A 22,328-nucleotide genomic window follows, 5' to 3' on the forward strand; every position below is an offset into this window, starting at 1 on the left:
CCGTTGGACAATTCTGAATATATTACTGTAACCATACATGTTTCTTGGAGTATATAACGTCAACAATAATAATAATAATATGGATTATTACGAAGTTGCATAGTATTCCCTTTAATTATTATTGTATATATACATCTTTTTATAGACTTACATATGTTTCAACTGCACCGGTTAGTAACCGTTGCAAAAACAACCCTACTATAATTCCACTGCAGTTTCTTCATGGTCTTTACTTAATATCCTTCGATTTTACTTTTTGAAGTTTTTCGTTCACATTTTTGTTGTGTGTTGCGTGATGTTAAGTGAGACGCGGACAATCATCAATTGAAGTTTTGATCGAAAATCACTTATTGTCCGATATTACAAAACATTCTCTTGTTTAAATGTTTATTCTTCATTTATTCTGCGCAAATCTCAGTTTCCTGATATGCAAAAATGTGGTAACATTCTTCTAAATATAGGTCACATATTTTAGTTCCAGGTCTGTATGCTTTCGTAGACAAAATTAATTGCCATTTGATAGTATAGTCCTTGTTTTTGTCTTTAATAGTTTAATTTATTAAAACTTGTTTGGAATCTTTTAACTTTATCTCTAAATGAATGCATGTATGTATGGAAACACACACACACACACACACGCACACACACACACACACACACACACACACACACACACATATATATATATATATATATATATATATATACACACACAAATTTATTACCAGCATTACCAGTTAAAATATGCTTCAGTCATTTTCAAGCCTTTACTCTATACATTCATCGTTTTCTATCCGTCTATCTCTCACTCTTTCTTTTTCTCTTTCTCGTCGCCCACACGTGACCATTGCCCATCTTTCTTTTCCTCACGTGATCATCTTCGTTTTCCTTCAGGACTGTCATAAGGACTGGGCATATTCTATATCTCTCTTATACCTATTCTCTTGTCAAAAAAATAATTCTTCAGCGTTCGCTATTTTACCCTCGTTCTGATCTGACTACCCTCCATGATTGTTTTCGTTCGGTTTCCGTGTATGTCTCTACTGTCCTGTTTCCTATTTTTGTTCCCAACATTCACAGTCCATAAATTCAAAATTTTAGTTTGGTACTTATGGGAGCAACTGTCTTCGATGATTCATATTTTCTTTCAATATTCGAAATGAGGAGTAAATAGACAGCCGACAATTGATAAAGTGTCGTTCTTTGTGTTACATGTCGTGATTTCCATTGAATTTATTGAATTTATTTGTTTCCGTGTTTCATGTTGTTTACTGTTGTTGACCTTCTGTACCCATGTGTGCATATGTATGTATTTGTATATATATATATATATATATATATATATGTATGTGTGTGTGTGTGTGCATCTGTGCGTGCGTGTGTACATATATATTATATATAATATATAGACATATATATATATATATATATATATATATATATATATATATATATATATATATATATATATATTCATACATAAATACATGCTAAATGTTCTTTAGAACTTTCCTTTCTTATTGGTAAGACCATACGGGAGCAACTTCTAGCATAATGGATATCAACTTACTGGTCATCCCGCGTGTATGTATGTATACATACATATATGTGTACACACATACATATATATTTGCACACACAGATATATATCCCAATATGTCTATAGCTATATGTATATATAGTTCTTAGGTTGCGGAAATTCATTCTAAATCATATAACCAAGCATAAATATATTAATACCTTGCTTTGACGTAAATTCATATAGCGTTTAGTGAAGTAGCTCAGCTTCAGTGATTGTTTGCTTTATACGTCCTGAACTTTAAGGAGAATAGTGAAGTCGATTTTCTCTGTAGTATTTCCATTATAAAAAGTGGTATTTCATCACGTAGTTACCTACAATCTCAACTCACTCCTCTATTATATATAGTGAAACAGATGTATCAAACTGATAATTTCATAATATCCCAATTTCAGTAAGATATACTGACCAAGTTTTTTTAATTGTTATTAGGCATTATTAAAGAGTATATCAATTGGATGCTACCAAAAATTAGAGGAGTATATTTTATGTAATGTGACGCTGTTTTATATCACATTTGGAACATCAATACTGAAGCATTTTGAGAAATAATTGTACTGCTAAAATTTTACGTAGCAATGAATGGTTTCGGGGTACGATATTTGATAGATGATAGGGTAGCTAGAAACAGTGTGCATACTATACGTCATAATATTCCCTCAATGTTTGAGCTTGCATGTTTGTTTCCTTTATTAATCGTGTCAAATATTATCACAAGTGATATAGATAGATAAATAGATAATAGATAGATACGGGCATACATATATACATACATACATACATACATACATACATACATACATTGAGCCATACCATATATAAGGTGTTTTTTTACGTCGAGCTCGAGGAGGACGTCCTGTAGAGCTCGACCAGGACGCCCTGCAAACCCTGCTGGAATACAATCCCATTGTAACTGCAGAGGAACGAGCAAAGAGGCTTGGATTTGGTCATTCAATCATTCATCGACACCATACAGTGAGGATGAAATTTCAAACGCTGGAACAGTTTGAATGGGAAACGATGCCTCACCCACCAGATTTGGCGTACATTTCCCCATCTGATTATCATTTATTTCGCAGCCTTCAAAATCATTTCGACGAAAATACATGAATTCTGTAGACGATGTCAGAACAGTACTGGGGGAGTATATTTCTTCAAGGACAAATGAATTTTGTTAGAGGGGCCTTACAAGTCTACGAGATAGATGGAAAAGCATTGCAGAAAATGAAGGAGAGTATATTTTAAATTAAAAATATATCTTTATTTGTCTTAATATTGAAAATAAAACGAGTATTAAAAAACGCATTATTAATGAGATAACTCAATATGTTTTGAAATATTCATTTAATCTCTATATTTACTTCCATCAAATTAAGATCAACTTAGCAGACTTACTGTAGGCTTAGATCCCACAATAAAGCCTAGAAAATATAACTGATATAGCATCAACGATTAATATATTTTTAACTGATGTTATCCACCCGTTTCTAGAAGCATGTGTGTAATGAAATCGATAAGGTCTAGGATGCAGTATATTAGTTACCACTAGAACGTTCTCTTTAACTACAGAATTTCCATAAAAAATGTAGGAGGACATATATGTATACCACATTCCTGCCACAGTTTGAGCCCTGAACTGGTTAAATATCTTAAAGATTCTTGGTTAAATACCTTACAACACATGAGACAAACGAAATACCAGTATTACAATGATGCCATTGGACTGCCGTTACTCTAAACTCACTCAAGTATAAGTTCGTTAGTATAGTAGCAAACAGAGTGCCAAAAGCAAGATGAGAAATGCCCCCTTCCGAAGAACATGCAATGAACCTTATCAACTATTGCACAAACACTTGCTCACATATTCTTAATGCATATTATAAAATCAAATAAATACTAATGGGCTGTGTATATAATTAGTTATTTATATTTGTTTCTATACATCTTGGTGTGTTAATAGTGTTGTAAATCTGTAAAGACATATTAATGTAATAACGACGTCCACTCTCTTAAACATACGATGAATAAAGATTATAAAGACAATAAATGCTTAATAGTTATGAATATAATTAGTAATGTATACTTGTTTCCATATATAATACATGGGTGCTGTAATGCTGATAAAATAGCTTTTAAGAATTTTAAGGAGATGTATTTTTGTTTCATATCCAAAACGATTATAAGAAGAACATCTTGCTATATCTTGTTGCATACAATCAATAAATATGAGTATATATGTATGCGTGGCGTTTGTACGCGCGTGTGTGTCCGTGTTTGTGCGTGCGTTTGTGCGTTTGTGCGTGTGTGTGTGCGTGTGCGTGTGCGTGTGTGTATGTGTGTGTGCTTCTGTGTGTGTGTGCGCACATCTTAATAAACACTTGAATAAGCTTAAGTTCCTGTTTATAGTTATACGGCTATTGATTTCCTGGAATATTTTTTCCTAGTATTCTGTTTTTTATCTCTACATCTACGTATACTGAAATATGAAAGCGGTAAAATTATAAATAACTGTACCGAGAACAATAGCATTGCAATTTATCGTAAAATCTAAATACATACGAGTCGCAACATTGGTTATTGTAAATATCTATTAATTGTCAATAGAAAATTTCCCGAACTTACATATTGAAAAATCCGTAATACACAAAATTTCAGAAAAAAATAAAGGAAAACAGAATATCCAAAGATATAAGTATGTATTCTGGATTATGTAGATTAAACTTTGCAGTTCATTTCGACAGTTGTGTAAGTATTCTAGCAATATATTATTTTTGTTACTGAAACTTTCAGAAGATTATCGAAATATGCAACTCCTCGATAACTTTATACTATACACAATGATTTTTCTGAAAGTTATATGCATACTTTACAAATATCTTCTATTTTGCGGCAATTCCGAATATGAAAACTAGGAAACTAAAATATATATTTGGGTGATGTTTTAATGTACTTTTGGACAGTTCAATAATAAACAATTATTTTCTGCAAATACGCATAAAGAATCTTTTAATCATATGAACGATGTACAGCAACACAATTCACTTAGAGTTTACTTATAACAACACGATGGAATCTTTGCTGTTCTCTTAGAGGACATCCTGAAGGCATGAATGAGCTGGTAACAGTCTTTTTATAAAGGAGGGTAAAACATGCGAGATGCTGAAACAGTTAGACAAGGTAGTTGCATCTCCCAGAATGAACCTGAAACCGAAGAAATCCCGAAAACGAAATTAGCGGAAACGGTTGTTTTGACAGCAGCCAACCAATATAGCCCAACAGTTTCAGAGGAACCAATAAAGATTAGAAAACAGGAGCCAAAACGAAACAAATGACGGTAAAAGGCCTGCAGTTCATTGAGTACAGAAATTCGTACGAGAGTTCTCAATCGCTGTCCTCGGTAAATTTTGGACGCAGCGCACAAAATACCGGAGGATATAATTTAAAGAATTTTGTTGAACTCTCAAGTGATACTAATCAAACATGACTGTCATTTGAGTAAAAAGTGTGATAATTTTGAGATCTTAGATCAAAAAGAAATCAGAAAATTGCATCGTAGAAAGAATATAAAATGTACTTTAAAAATCGATATTAGAAAGTTATGTCTGAAATTATCCGGAAGATGAAGAGTAATTTTATTTTGATACATAAAAGGTTACTGTGCCTACGTCGTAGTATTCAATTAATGATTTTTAAAAAACTGAGAGTAAAATAATGACATTTGTCGAACAAGTAATCGCATTTGTTGGAAATGTTCTAAGTACAAGATATAAGATATATGCAGATTATTTAAAATGAATATCAGTACGCCAATTGCGGGGCAAGATATATGAGGATATAAGGAATATCAGGAGGACAGGCAATATTCCAAATAAATTACATACAAACTAGTACATTCCTTCATAGATTGTCAAAAAAGTTTGCGATACAATGATAAGAGGTACAATGAACAACAGCTCAGCAAAAAAAAAAAAAAAATAGTAAGTGGTTCCGAAAACATTCAAAATATTCTCAATTAAGCTGCGAATGTAATATTGTGAAAGAACGAGGATCATATGCAGTGACATAGGAGGTATAAAGGAAAGGTTGCGTAAATAATTAACGCATCTCAAAGCTGAAGTACGAGCAAGTGGCAAAAAGTAGAGAAATTTATATATCTCATGCGTGATATCAGAACGACGCTTTCTTATTTTAGAATAACGCAGGAACAATAAAACAACGGAAGTGATTTACGTTTCTAGGAAAACCTCTCTATGTCTACAAACACTGGAGCCTTCTTCTTTTCTCTTTAAATATTATGCAAAATGGAAATGGATATGTCATGCGTATATCAGTTCGTGGCTATTAGTGCATTTGCATGTGTATATATATATATATATATATATAATATATATATATATGTATACACTTTTTACTCTTTTACTTGTTTCAGTCATTTGACTGCGGCCATGCTGGAGCACCGCCTTTAGTCGAGCAAATCGACCCCGGACTTATTCTTGTAAGCCCAGTACTTATTCTATCGGTCTCTTTTTGCCGAACCGCTAAGTGACGGGGACGTAAACACACCAGCATCGGTTGTCAAGCAATGCTAGGGAGAAAACACAGACACACAAACACATACACACACACACACACACACATATATATATATATATAATATATACATATATACGACAGGCTTCTTTCAGTGTTCCGTCTACCAAATAAACTCAAAGGCATTGGTCGGCCCGGGGCTATAGCAGAAGACACTTGCCCAAGATACCACGCAGTGGAACTGAACCCGGAACCATGTGGTTGGTTAGCAAGCTACTTACCACACAGCCACTCCTGTGCCTGTATATATTAATATAATATAATATATATATATATATATATATATATATATATATCTCTTATTATAAAAGGGAGATTTATCTGCCTCCCTTTGGGAGTTATACAAATCTACAATATAGGATTTCTTCAATTACAATTTACCTAGCATTTTTGAGAGTACAATGCATCGCGTCATGCCAGGTCCAGTTTTTAAAATTTAAACTCCAATTAAGCAAAATTTACAGAAAACTCACATTCTGGTGTGTGGTGTCAAATGCTTTTCTTAGTCTGGTTTACACCACACGCAAACGCACACACACAGTGGGCAACGAATAAAATGAAAGTAATTGACTTACTGTAGTGAGTGATTCTTTCACTCTGCCTCCCACTTCCCCTTTCCACAAATAGACACGCAAATATATAAATAAAATTGTAAGCTAACGTGCGTGTGTGTGAGTGTGTGTGTGTGTGTGTGCGCACGTGTGTGTGTGTGTGAGGGTGAGTGTGCGTGTACGTGAGTGTGTGACAGGAAAGTTTTTTACGAAGAATATAAGACCTATATCCAAGTAGCAGAAAGATAAGACAGTAAGGTGTGATTTGAGGGAGATTTGGCTGCTATTTCTACCATGTCTAGCTGCCATGTAGGGGTCTCCCTCATAGGCTCATACATACATATATACATAGATAAGACAGTAAGGTGTGATTTGGGGGAAATTTGGCTGCTATTTCTACCAGGTCTAGCTACCATGTAGAGGTCCCCCTCATTGGCTCATATATATATATACATACATAACACAGTAAGGTGTGATTTGAGGGAGATTTGGCTGCTGTTTCTACCAGGTCTGTTAGGCCTTCTCATGTAAACTCAAGCTTTCTCATGCCTTGAAAATAAGACCAAAGCAGAGAATGTATTCTTTTATTCTTCTGCTTTTTCCAGCCCATTGGTCTGTGGCCATGCTGGGGCAATGCCTTGAAGAATTGTAGTTTAATGAATCAACTCCACTTTTATTTTTGTAAGCATTGTACTTATTCTATCTGTTTCCTTTGTCAAACCACTAGGTGACAGGGATGTAAACAAACCAACATTCGTTGTCAAGCAGTGGTGGAGGACATCACAAGCACAGACACGCACACACACTACATGCATACACATATACACACATACATACATACATACATATATATATATGTGTGTATATTATATTGCAGCGTGGAAGGTGTTTATAAGCCATTTAAGAAACACACAAAAACCGTTAGATTCACTTCAACATTTAAATTTAATTTCAAAATATTTTCGTCGCTTTGAGACCGCGACCTGTTCACTGACAAAAATATCGTGCTAACAGGTCGCGGTCTCAAAGCGACGAAAATATTTTGACAAATTAAATTTAAATTTTGAAGTGAATCTAACGGTTTTTGTGTGTTTCTTAAATGGCTTATAAACACCTTCAACGCTGCAACTGTTTTCGTTCCAGCACACGATCTCAGATCAAGTCACTTGCTATGCAAGTACATCTCTGTAACTATATATATATTATATATATATATATATGTATATTGGTAAAAACGTAAGATAACAAAAGAAAGAAAGAGACCTCAATATTATGTAAATAGAGGAAATCTTTATATATAAAAGTGAGGTTGTGTGTCTGTCTCCTACGATTTAGATTCCTAACTACTCCCACATTTTGCGGTGCAGTTTAACCAAAACCGGGTATCTTATAGTCGTGATTCATATCGAGACCGTCTACGATGAGTCTACGATTTAAAAAAAAATTTACCATCAATTTTTCCATTTTTAATCCATTTTTGACATATAAGGGGAAGAGTAACTCTCTAAAATTTATTATTAAATCTCAGAACGTAAAAAGCTACAGTAACACCTCTCCCCCTTTGTGGTTAGCCATATTGAGATGGCTATTATACTTTACATCTCTAAAAATGCTTATATAATTATTTCCCTTACAAACCCGAGCAACGCCGGGCGATACTGCTAGTATATATATAAAGTTAATCCAAACATGAAATCACAAAAAACACAACAACGCAAGGACGCGGAACAAATATAGTGTTATTGGACGCTCAGGAAAGAAGGAAAGAAGGAGGGTTTAACGTTTCGAGCGGAGCTCTTCGTCGGAAACATAGGAGAAGGAAAGATCCAGAGAAAGGAAGATAGAGGAAAAAAATAGCTGTTGTTCATTGTACCTCTTATCATTGTATCGCAAATGTTTTTGACAATCTATGAAGGAATGTAATATTTAGTATTTATTTATATATATATATATATATGCATACATACATATGTGTGTGTGTCTGTGTGTGTGTGTGTGTGTGTGTGTGCGTGCGTGAAGGTTAGAATTGTGTGTGTCATTGTATGTGTGATGTGTGAGTGCATGTAGAGAAGCTCAGAAAATATGGATAATGATAGTTGCTAAGATTTCTATAAAAAATGAACAGAAATGTGGAAACAATCGTAAGTCTTACGATAATAGTTCTAATGCATTAGATTGTATATTTAAGAAGTGATAATTCGAATGTAAATTCGTGTACAAAACGTGTGTTTGTGTGACTATATATCTTTGCGTTGCTCTAGGCACGCATTGCTTATAAGTGAAAACTGTTTTCACTAAACTCCTGCACCACTTAGCAAATCTAGCAAAGACGAATATGAAGTATCCATTATTTATAATAATATATAATTTTATGTACTAAGAAATTTCTTGACGATCTCAATATCATAATGGATTTACACAAGACGCGACACGGTTGACGTATATAGTAAATTACTGAAAAATTATTCTACTTTACATATTCCCCCACTACCTTACACCCTCATGTACTCTGACTTTATATGCATGTGTGCGGGTGTGTGTGTGTATGAGCATGTGTAGATGTGTCTGTATGTATGTGTACGTGCACGTTTGCGAGCGAGGAAATTTCTTGCTTTGTTCCCTCCCCACCATGAAAACATGTACATATACATGAATATTCTTACACGCATATAGACAATCCAACAAGTAAAGCTATTATGCATATCATTGAAGATTCTCAATGAATGATTGGAAGAGAGGTAAAAAGTGGTTTTGGTCCGTATGTGTTATGTATATATGTGTACACGTACATACTCACGCACACAAACACACGCGCATACACACATGTATTATAAGTGTTAGTGTATATGTGTATACATATGTATGCGTATGTGAGTGCGTGTATATTTGTGTGTGTGTGTGTGTGTAAACGAGAAAGAGGCTGAGTAGATAGAGAGAGAGAGAGGACACAGGGAAGATAAGGAGAAATAAAGAGCGCGAGGTAGAACTGAGATACAAAGAAAGACAAACAAACATGTACTGGAGACAGACCTACAAAAAAAAAATCGAAGTTTGTTTCTTTTCTTTCTCTTGCTTTTACAGAATCACATTATTCTCTCCGTTCTTTTTCGCTATTTCGTTGCTAAATTGTAACCAATGTCTGATGTGTTACTTACAGAAATTGCTACTGGTACAAACCTACTTCAAATGATTTTATTGATTGAAGAAGACATAAAAAATAACGAATAAAAATGAAAGTGAATGAGGAATGTACGTTAGAATGGATAATATAACAATCATCTAACTATATAGGTAACGTAAAGAATATCTTTTCTTTGGAAACTGAATTTAATGTCTCTGCTTGTTTATTCATTATTTCCATTTAATTCTTCTAAAGATGATATATTCTCAACGTGCTTCTATATTATCAAATCAAAACATTATTCCTTCTATCCGAATCAGTCAAACAACCTTATTATTATATAAGAAAACATAGAAGAAAATGTTATTTTACAAGCTCATATAATATGGTTTTTTTATCATCAATATACTTTCGTAGCATTATGAGTATTATTCATATTACTGTTGCTGTTGTAGTCGTTCCTATTTGATGTGTATATCAGTGCCCTGACGAATAGTCGTAATAACAATGATTACCTCGATAATAAGAAAATATTTCAGCGTCACCCCATGGCCCAGGAGTGAGAGAGGACTTTCATCTTTGGATATATTTTCATAGTTTTTCAAATATAAATATAACGAATAATCCTGTCAGAATTTAGCTGATTTTTAAATGCTCAACTGAAATGCAGTTATAATGATTGAACAAAGAGAAATAAAATAAAATATCGTCAATAAGAATTTATTGGACTGAAATAGAAAAGAAATGGTAAGTTTAAACAATGAAGTATGCATGTTGTTAGCATATTTGCGTGTAAGATAAAACCACTGAATATCGTTCTCCCTCAGATCAAAACAACATATTTTTATGGCACAAAGGCATTGTCAAGTGGCTAAACAATATCACTGAGGATATGGAAAGAAATGACAGAGAATTATCTCTGTTTTCAAAAATATTAGGTCGGCTTCCTTATGCCTTCTACAAAGATATTAGAGGAAATGCTTGCGGGGTGAATGGCTCACAGATGATGACAGCTTGCAAAGAATTGTGCCGTGTCTTCAAAAATGTGTCTATAGGGCGTATAAGGGAAGGTAACATAGAAGGTTCAGCGTTGAATACATATATACGAATATTTTGACTAACTCGTGGTAAATATAATGACACTCACAGGGCAGACGGTAATCTCATAATTCCCAGGCGAAAAAATAGCTATAATTAGATGCGCATAGATGTACGGGACTTGATAACGCAAACAACACCGCCTTCGGTGTATATATCTCACGTTATATGAGCAGGAAAAATTCAATATGTATAAGTATATATATATATGTGTGTGTGTGTGTATGAGTGTGTGGAGGCGCGTGGCTTAGTTGTTAGGGTGCCAGCATCATGATCATAAGATTGTGGTTTCGATTTCTAGACCGGGCGACGCGTTGTGTTCTTGAGCAAAACACTTCATTTCACGTTGCTCCAGTCCACTCAGCTGGCAAAAATTAGTAACGCTGTGATGAACTGCTGGCGTCCCGTCCAGCTGGAGAACACATATGCCATTGAAACCGGCGAAACTGGGCCCATGAGCCTGGCTAAGTTTTAAATTTAATATATATATATATATATATATATATATATATATGCCAGCTAATAGCAGAGGTGAGAGGGTATATGCATTAAAGGAAATAAAAAACAGAACACAAAGGATGTCGCGGTACACGTGTTTCAAGCTTTATGCAACAACCTATTCTTACACCAATGTATAATCGACATAACGCACCAACGTGAGTAAAACATAAAGGTTATTCCTATTGTCATCGGGGCACTGAATACAATACCACGCAACCTGAAGAAGCGACTGGGAACTTTAGAGATAACCTACCGTCTAAGTGTATTGCAAAAATCGGTATTGTTAGCAACCGCACGCGTATTGCGTAATGTAATATCCGTCTGAAGTCATTCTTGTGGCATGACAGGCAATACAAACCCCCGGTAGACATAGTATTTTCAATCAACAACATCACAATATTGGATACTGTGCGACGTATTAAGTAATAATAATAATAATAATAATAATAATAATAATAATAATAATAATAATCTCAGCTCCGCATGGATTGACTATAAAAAGGCCTTCGACAGTATACCACATTCATGGATCTTGAAATCGCTGGACATCTTCAAAATTTCACCTGTGATTTCAAGCTTCCTGAAGCATAATATGTCGTTGTGAAATACGAATCTCCAATTATACCACTCTAATGGAGTACTTGCCTCAGAGAATATAAACATCAACTGTGGCATTTTTCAAGGTGACTCACTTTCATCTCTAATATTCTGCATAGCCCTAATACCCCTTACAAGTGAATTGAACAGAACAGGGTATGGGTATAAAATTGTCAATAAAAAAATAAGCCATCTATTTTATATGGATGACTTAAAACTCTATGGTAAAGACGATAATGAACTTGAAGGCCTATTGCGCACTGTGAAAGCATTCAGTGATGACATCGGGGTGGAGTTTGGGTTTGAGAAGTGTGCCAAGGCCACTTTCCAGAAAGGGAAAGTGAAGACCACAAATTCAGTCGTATTAGATGTTGACACAGTCATAAGAGAGCTTGAGCAAGAACAAACCTACAAATATTTAGGGATAAATGAAGGCTCTGGTATTCAGCATGCAAGCATGAAAGAGAAGATCAGGAAGGAATGTTATAGGAGAGTTCGAGCAGTCTTGAAATCTGAACTATATGCACGTAACAAGGTGTTAGCTATAAATTCATTAACAGTTCCAGTTGTTACTTAGAGCTACAATGTTTTGAACTGGAATATGAGTGCAGTAAAGAAAATAGATAGGAAAAAACCCAAGCTGCTGAGTTGTAATAGGATGCACCACCCAAAGGCGGACATAGATCGCGTTTACCTCCCCAGAGCCCAAGGAGGTCGAGGCCTGATCCAATTTGAACTAGCTTTCAAAACAACCACAATTGGACTGGCCAAATATCTTGAAATAACGAATGACTGGATGCTAAAGCTCGTGGAAAATCACGAGAGACAAAGAAGCTTCATTCTATCATAGAGGAAAGCAAAAAATTTGCAATTGATCTCGTGCAGGATACCCAAACTGAACAATCCGAGGGAAGTACGGCAACTATTGTTGCAAAGAAGGTGAAAATAATGGCAACGAAGCGCACGAGCAATTGGCTGATAGGTGGGAGGAGAAACCTCTGCACGGCAAATATGTGGCCCGTAGCAAACAAGCTGATGTTGTCCAGAAGCAAAACCATCAGTGGCTACGGAGCTCAGGGCTAAAAGCAGAGAGCGAAGGTTTCATCCTGGCTGCTCAAGATCAAAGCCTACTCTGCAACGACATGATTGAAACAGTGGACCACCTAATCTCTGGATGTAAAGTCTTAGCACCAGTGGAGTATAGATTAAGACATGACAGAGTTGGCCAATATCTACACTGGCTAATAAGTCGGCATTACAATATCAAAACTGCCGACAAGTGGTATAATCACCACCCTGAAGCTGTAACTGAAGGAGGAAATGTAACCATTCTGTGGGACTTTCCAGTACATACAGACTGAACCATCAAAGCCAATGAACCGGATATTGTTGTGAAAGACCAAAACAATAAAGTTTGCTTATTGATCGACATGAGCATCCCCTGTGATCATATCTCAGCGAAAGAATTTGACAAGCTCAGAAAATATAAAGACCTGCTCATTGAAATTCAGAAAATGTGGCATCCCAAGGCGGTTACAATACCAGTGATCGTAGGAGCACTAGGGATGATCAAGAAGGGAACCGAAAATTATATGAAAATGATCACTGGCTTACCATCCCTGCAAGAAGTGCAAAATATTGTCTTAACTGGTACATCACACGTATTGAGAAGAGCATTGTCGATGTGAGAACTATTACTACCCATATATTTTAGTTTAACTTTATTTCTATAAAAAAAAAATGAACGAACTAGTAAGTTTAGTTTAATGGCCTACCAATGTATACTATGAATTTCTTTGCCCTAGGAGTTGGGAAGACACTCGGCAAGAAATAGTATCAAATTTGAAAGATGAAGAAAAACCCATAAATAATAATAATAATAATATAATAATAATAATAATAATAATAATAATAATAATAATAATAACAATGCCCTGATGCAGTACCAGGCAGTGCCTCTCGTGGCTTCTGATCTTAACTGATTGGAAGTGTTATCATGTACATTGTTTTGTCTTGGTATAAAAGATGGGCTACAGCAAATATATTGCTCAATACCACAGATTTGCATGTCAGTAATAATAATAATGATAATAATAATAATAATAAAAATTAAAATAATAATAATAATAAAATAATAATAATAATAATAATAATAATAATATAATAATAATAATAATAATAATAATAATAATAATAATAATAATAATATAATAATAATAAGAAGAAGAAGAAGAAGAAGAAGAAGAAGAAGAAGAAGAAGAAGAACACCGGGGGACGGGTTTAAGAAGAACACCGGGGGGAAGTTTAAGAAGAACACCGGGGGACGTTTAAGATGTAAGAAGGAAAATACAGAGCTCCGAAATCTATCCACAAACATCGAAAACAAGGACATCCTATGGAGCCAAAGTTTTACAAACAAAGAATTGGACTGTATCCGAGTAAGTAATACTAATTGAAATTTATTACTATTTTCGAAACGAAATGATGTATTTTGACTCGATATCATCTCCACCTCTAACACAACACATGTAAACATGCGTGGAACATCACGATCATCCCCGACCCCAAACACCATGTACAAAGGAACTACGAAGAAATTAAATGCCACCGATACTATTCAACCCAAGAATAACAATCGAGCGGTACGTACATTAAACTTACAACAAAAAATGTACGAAAAACTACACGTGAGAAATAATGTGACAACAGAAATAAACGGACCAGTACCCTACGAAAATGACGACCGTCAAAATAATGGGCCGGACGTTGTACCTCATATCCCGCAAATAAAACACAAAAGACGTTAATGGACACGTGAGGAGTACATTTCTATCTTACACGCATACTTCACAGCAGTGCTCTACCCAAAAAATTAAAATACAACACATACATATAAAATATGGAAGGAAAATAATAGAGATATAGACTTGGATACAGCAATGAACCCTAATAAATTAGCTAACGTACGAAGATACATTCTCAACACAAAAAAAATATCAGAAATAGAAATAGAACATCTAAAAGAAAAAATACACCAGGAAAATGCAGATAGAAGCCACACAACAATGCCCAATAATATAAACACTGAAACTGTAAAACACGAAGACAAACGCAACATTCCCAACAAACACGATGTAAACAACGAAGGGGAGCGTAATGATTATGATAATATAAAAAATAAAATAATCAAATAACTGAAAACCACAGAGCTCAAAATGGACCACCGACCATACCTCCCAAGAATCAAAATAAACGAAATAACAACACCAATTATAAACAGCATAAACCTAGCCGTCACTGAACTAATAGCCACTGAAACAAAAAAAAGTGATATCACTGAGCTAAATGACTTAATATACGCAGCAGCCACTGCAGCCACAAAAGAAGCTGGATACTCACCCAAACCCGCCCAAACAGGAGTACCGCCACCACCCAAACAAACCCTGTGGATAAATAACATCCAAAACAAAATTTTAAAAATTAGAAAAGACCTGTCGATTCTTAATGAAATCAGCAAACAATCAACGCTACTGAGCAACAAAAAGTGAACAAAAATGCTCCGCAAATATAACATCACAGTGAAAGATTTGCCTGAGATAAAAGAAAAGCTGAAGCACGATATCCTTGCCAAAGCACAAAGGATCCGCCGGTACGAGAAACGCCAACGCTTCTTTGAACAAAACAAAAAGTTCAACTCCAACCCCAAAAAGTTCTACCAAGAACTGGGCAAAAATAAAATAGAAGTCACTGCAGCACCAACGGCAGAAGAATTGGAAGAATTCTCGAGAGAAATATGGTCGGCGAACGAACAACCAAAAAAAAAGGAGTATCAAAATAACAAACTCGGCATCTGAACAACTTTGGACCGCCATAACAACTGTAGAGGTCACCCAGGCACTGCAAAGACTAAGCAACTGGAAGGCACCTGGGCATGACAAGATCCCCAACTTCTGGTTGAAATATCTAACAGGAATGCACAAAAAGCTGGCTGAAAACTTTAACAACATACTAGCAGAGCCAGAGACAATGCCTGAATGGCTCACGAAGGGGAAAACCATCTTAATTCCCAAGTCAAATGAAACAACAAAACCAGAAAACTACAGACCAATAACCTGCCTCCCTACTATGTTCAAGGCATTTACTGCAGTGATATCGCAAAGGCTGAACAAGCACCTGGACGAAAACAAACTGTTCCCAGAAGAGCAGAAAGGATGCCGCAAAGGCTCATATGGCTGTGAAGATCAACTGATGATTAATAAAGCCATAACCGAAGACAGCCACAGAAAGAAGAAAGGCCTCAGTATGACCTGGATTGACTACAAAAAGGCATTTGATAGCATCCCCCACACATGGATCCTCGAAACACTAGCCATTAACAAAGTAGCACCAACAATCATAAAATTCATAGAGCACTCTATGAATAAATGGCAAACAGTCCTACACCTCCAAACAAAAGAGGGACTCAGGAAAACCAAGGACAGCCCCATTAGAAGAGGAATACTCCAGGGAGACACGCTCTCTCCACTCATTTTCTGCTTGGCACTGTCACCTCTATCTGATATACTAAATAGAACTGGATGCGGATATAAATGTTACGGCAAAACGATCAGCCACCTTTTATATATGGATGACCTAAAACTATACGCTGCAAATGACAAACAGCTGGAAACACTATTAAAGACAGTTCATGGATTTACCAAAGAAATAGATATGAAATTTGGATTAGAAAATGCGCCAAAGTTACCATGAAAAGAGGAAAACTAGTTAAGAGTAGCAACATCACACTAGATAAAACCAATGAAATAAAAGAATTAGACCAAAGCCAAACTTACAATACTTAGGAATCCATGAACTAGATAATACACAACACACACAAATGAAAGAGAAAATAAAAAAGAATATTATAGACGAGTTGGATCAATACTAAAAACAGAGCTCAATGCTAAAAACAAGATAATAGGTATTAACACTTTAGCTGTCCCAGTTATACGTTACAGCTACAATATCCTTAACTGGACACGAAATGAACTGACCAAAATAGATAGGAAAACAAGAAAAATAATGACAGGATCTAGGATGCATCACCCAAAATCTGACATAGAAAGACTATATATACAACGTATAGAAGGTGGTAGAGGCCTTATACAACTGGAAAACTACTATAAAACAGCAACGGACCATGATAAAACGATGGCAAGAAAAGCCCCTTCATGGTAAATACTGGACTAAACTAAGTGCAAAAGAAATAGACAAAGAAAAATCCCAGCAATGGTTGAGAAGCTCAGGACTCAAAGCAGAAACAGAGGGATTTTTAATTACAGCACAAGACCAAAGCCTCCCCACCAGAAATTACCAATAACATGTATTGAAAAGAAATATAACAAGTAACTGCAGAATATGTGGAGATGGACAAGAAACAATAAACCATATTATCTCTAGTTGCCCAGTCCTGGCTAAGAAGGAATATATTCACAGACATGACAGAGTTGGAACCTACATACATTGGAAGCTATGCCAACATTATGGAATAACAACAGAAAAAAGATGGTATAGGCACACACAAGAAAAGGTCACAGAAAACGAGAAAGCAACCATACTCTGGGATATGCCGATACACACAGATAGAGAAATTAAGGCCAACAGACCAAATATAGTTGTCAAAGATCATGAAGAAAAAATGCTTTCTAATTGATGTATCAATACCGGCTGATGACAACGTGTCTCTAAAAGAAATTGAGAAACTCTCAAAATACAAAGACCTGGAAATAGAAGTAACCAGAATGTGGAATCTAAAAACAGAAACAGTTCCTATCATAGTAGGTGCATTAGACATGATAAAAAAATATTCAGACAAATACATAACAAAAACACCGGGACTTACAAACACATATAACATACAGAAAATGCACTACTAGGCACTGCACACATCCTACGCAGAACACTATCCATACAATAACCATCAGAGCACCACAACAAATCACAGCACATACCCAAGGCACACAGAGCTGCGCTCGGTAGTGAAGTGAAAGCACGCTATAAAAATAAAACTACTGAATAATAATAATAATAATAATGATAATAATAATAATAATAATAATAATAATAATAATAATAATAATAATAATAATAATAATAATAATAAGAAGAAGAAGAAGAAGAAGAAGAAGAAGAAGGAGAAGATGATGAAGATGATGAAGAAGAAGAAGAAGAAGAAGAAGAAGAAGAAGAAGATGATGAATATGATGAAGAAGAAGAAGAAGATTGGCTACTCAATACTACGGATTTGCTTGTCATTTGTTTGACCTTAACCAGTTGAACATGTTCCTTTATTGATTGATGATATGTGCATTTCTGATCAAGCGCAGAAGTAATGGGAGAGCATCATAGACATGTATTAAGCAGAATTGAGATATGAATAATTCACGTCTGGAAACATGGGTGTTTCGTTCATAACCCTAAACAAAGCTTATTCAGGGACCTTTTCAGCGGATTGGGCTACTTGTCCTGAAGAAAATTATAACTGGTCCCCATCTGCTGTGTGTTGCACTGTATATCTTCACATGAGAACACCATGTCGCTCACATATTGTTGTGTTACATGTACATGGTGTGCCCTTATCTAACATGTAGATATAGTGGTTATTTTGGGCTTCTTATATTTGCACCCCGGTGTCACTTTGATGGTATGCGCTGCTCGCTTCCTCAATAAACCTTTCTTCTGACGGTACAAGGCCTGGAATCTTCGGGGTTGGGGGTTAAGTCGATAGCTTCAACCAAAGAGGTAAATAACAACATCAGTAGTACCAATTATGATAATAAGGATTCTGTCACAAACTGCGACAATTACGCTGTCCTTTCTCGCATAAGTCAGGAACATTTACGCTTTCAATCGCCAATACCTACAATAACAGCACGAATGAATAAATGCTTGTTGCAAGATCACTGCAATATGTTCTAATGTGACTTATAAGTACAGGGTCCTGAATAAACCCCAAAACTCTACTAAGATTTATATTGGAGCAACTATTAATGTTAAGCAAAGATATTCCGCGTATTTAAACTCAGTTATAAAAAAAAACATTGTAGATCTACGTCCCTGGCAGAGCACATACACTACCTTAGGAAAAATAACGTAACACATAACATAACATGGTCCATCATTGACTCACGTCCTCCATAGTAAGGCTAAAATGTCTCCTGCTAGTTATGTTTGAGGAAAACTATACAAATCTTATCACATTACTCAACACAGTTATTAAACAAATAACATGAATCCTTCTCTACTAGACTCCACATTTTAAAATTTATCTATGTTTTACCACGAGTCTCATTGCACTAACACAATTACCTCTGATTCTTACTGATATATAGTTTATATATAATATGAACTCAATTATAGTAGGGTCATCATATACTCTTTCTTCTTTTTATAAATCTTCATTTTTTCCGTTAATTCACATTTAACGCGTTCCAGATATATATCATAACTAATCGAATACGCTTTCAGTTACAACACTTTTGTTATTAATTGAACACCGCTCTGCCTTCTCTTCTCACTGTTATGGAATTATAAACAGAATAATAAGATATCTAATCAATTTAACTTCCCCTATATTTTCACTGGTTCACTTATATGATAACTAGTGTCCATTGTCCATTATTATTATTATATTTGCTTCATTCCTGGGCTATATAATTACACTTTGTTTAAACTTGCTAAAATAATGTCAATTATTTATTTATTATTTGTCATCTTTAGATTTTTATTTTTATTCTTCGATTCCCAACGAAAATGCACTTTAAGTAACACTGCAAACGTTTAACTTGTAATTAATATTATGAACATCAGTTTCTAGCAACATTATAACCAGGTGAGCCGTAAATCACCCCTCACCACAAGTAGTATCACGTTCACTATAATTTGAGTTCTTCATCCTTTTACAGCCTCTTTAATACCATCCTAACCCATTCCCTCCCACACTTGCGATCTTAGAACTCTGTTCAGAGCTGGTGGTCAGCTAAAGGATGAAAGTATCTGACATCTGCTATTCCTCATCCCTTATCTATATGTTTATGTGCATACAGCTCCTAACTTCTTTTGATAAAAATGCCCTCTCTATACAGTCAAGTGTATATCTACTTTAGTGCACCTACCATTCTGAATATTTCTTCACATTGTAGCTTAATACACCTACTCAACCCTCATTCACTCGTCTAATCAAAAATGTAACTGATATCTTCCATTATTTCTTGCGATGGATTAGCATCAAGCATCCCTATATGATTCTGCTAATGGACCTTACCTATGACTTTATTAATTATTTGTGTAAAACGAACTGTGTTAAACATAACAACTAGTTTACTCTGACCCTTCCTTCATTGTTAACAAATTTGAATACACGATTGGGGATATTTCCTTATTTTTATAATTTTCTGACTTCTACTTTCTGATAACAGAATGATTATGGAATTTGATTATGGAATTTTTACACAATATCATGATTCACATGCTTGACTACACAAGAAACAGTTGTAAGGAACCCTAAATGTTGATATTCTGTATCTAAATTAAATGGTGGTTCTTTTTCGAGTAATGCCAAATGTTTTGCTCTTTCATTTTTATTTTAATCTAGAATTTTTCGGAAAGTAGTCGATTCTTAATAATTTTGCCACAAAATGTGTAATTTGCTATCTAACGAATAAGAAATGAGGCATTTGTATTAATATCAGGAACTATTAATTTAATTAATTATTGGTTATAGAAATGAATATGAAAAATGTCTTACTAGTATATGTTATTTATGGAACTCCACTAAAATCATTTCAAAAATTAAGGAAATGTAATTTATATGGTTTTATTAATTTTACTTTCATAGACATTATTTCACAGTCAAATCGTTGAAATAATTACTGTTTAGACATTTGACTTGTGAATTATTCATTATTGTTGTTGTACAGGATCTACTGATTGATTTTATGTTTTCATTAACGTGCTTCTTAATGTTATAATTAATCTTTTTGCCAAAGGGAAGTCATTTAATAATTCACTTTATCGGCATCAATATTACATTTTAGTTCTACTCGAGTTTTGCTATAACTATGTATGTTTTTGTTAACTCTTATTTAAAATATTTCATAATAGTTATAAAAATAATGAAAATTTTACAATAACAAATCCGATTCCTGGATGTACAGGGCGTGTTCCTCCTGAACGGATATCCATTATTCTCACATTCTTTCCCAGTGCGTATATTGCCTTAATTATTATTAAGCTCCTCAACTAGTGGAACTACACATAACGTCAGAGATGTGGTAAACTGATAATTATAAGGATTTGTATTGAGAATTAGGGACGAAGTCAAACTATAATTTTCTGATATGTAAGACTGGCAGGTCGGTTTCCATTCCCCACTAAATTTCGTATTTATATTGTTAATGCTGTTATTTGTCACACATAGATTTCGTGAATCAGAATAACTGTCGTCATAGACATTCTAGCATTTATCATCATATATTTTTCACACTAGACTTCTTTGAGTGCTTTAACTGGGATATAGCAGATGCCATGTCATATATGTGGGAGATGGCGTGTGTGTACATATGCGTATCGAAAGATGCGGCTATCACAGAAAGATGCTCTTACAGACTCGGCTATCAGTCCTTATATTAACTAATTGCCAAGAAGTGTAATGATGAGTGTCTATATAACCGAACACGTAGAAATTCCAAACGATGGAATTTTTCATGAGGAGTATATAAAACTATAAAGGCAGAAGGAATGGGAGGTGAATTTCCAATGTATTAGTCATTTCGCAAACATGAGGTATTATTAATTTCAGTTAGGGAGAAAAAATGCATATATATTTGCATTAATGTGTATGCTCCATATTACAGAATACAATTGTATATTCACAAATTAAAGCATATGCAAAAAGCTAGCTAATCAGATCACTGGAAGAGTATAATTACACCAAAAATTTAACTCTAAATATACACGCAAAAGGTTTTCTTTATATTTACAATGTATGGAAGGCTGAATCTGAAGAGGCCAATCCATACATATTGAGCTCTTACTATTAAGTATTATTAAAGTTGCTACAAAATGGCGACAGTCATGTTTCCGTAATTCTACACATCTGAACTTCCGTACGTACACACTTATATAGTTTTAATCTTAAATATTATTTGATATATATGATTCAGGCAAATTACTTCTAATAATCCCTCTGATAGATTCAATCTAAAAGAATTCATCCTTAGGGACTGGCTATATGTCTACGTTCAAAGGATTA

This window comes from Octopus sinensis, linkage group LG10, assembly GCF_006345805.1.
Source record: "Octopus sinensis linkage group LG10, ASM634580v1, whole genome shotgun sequence".
Classification (NCBI taxonomy): domain Eukaryota; kingdom Metazoa; phylum Mollusca; class Cephalopoda; order Octopoda; family Octopodidae; genus Octopus; species Octopus sinensis.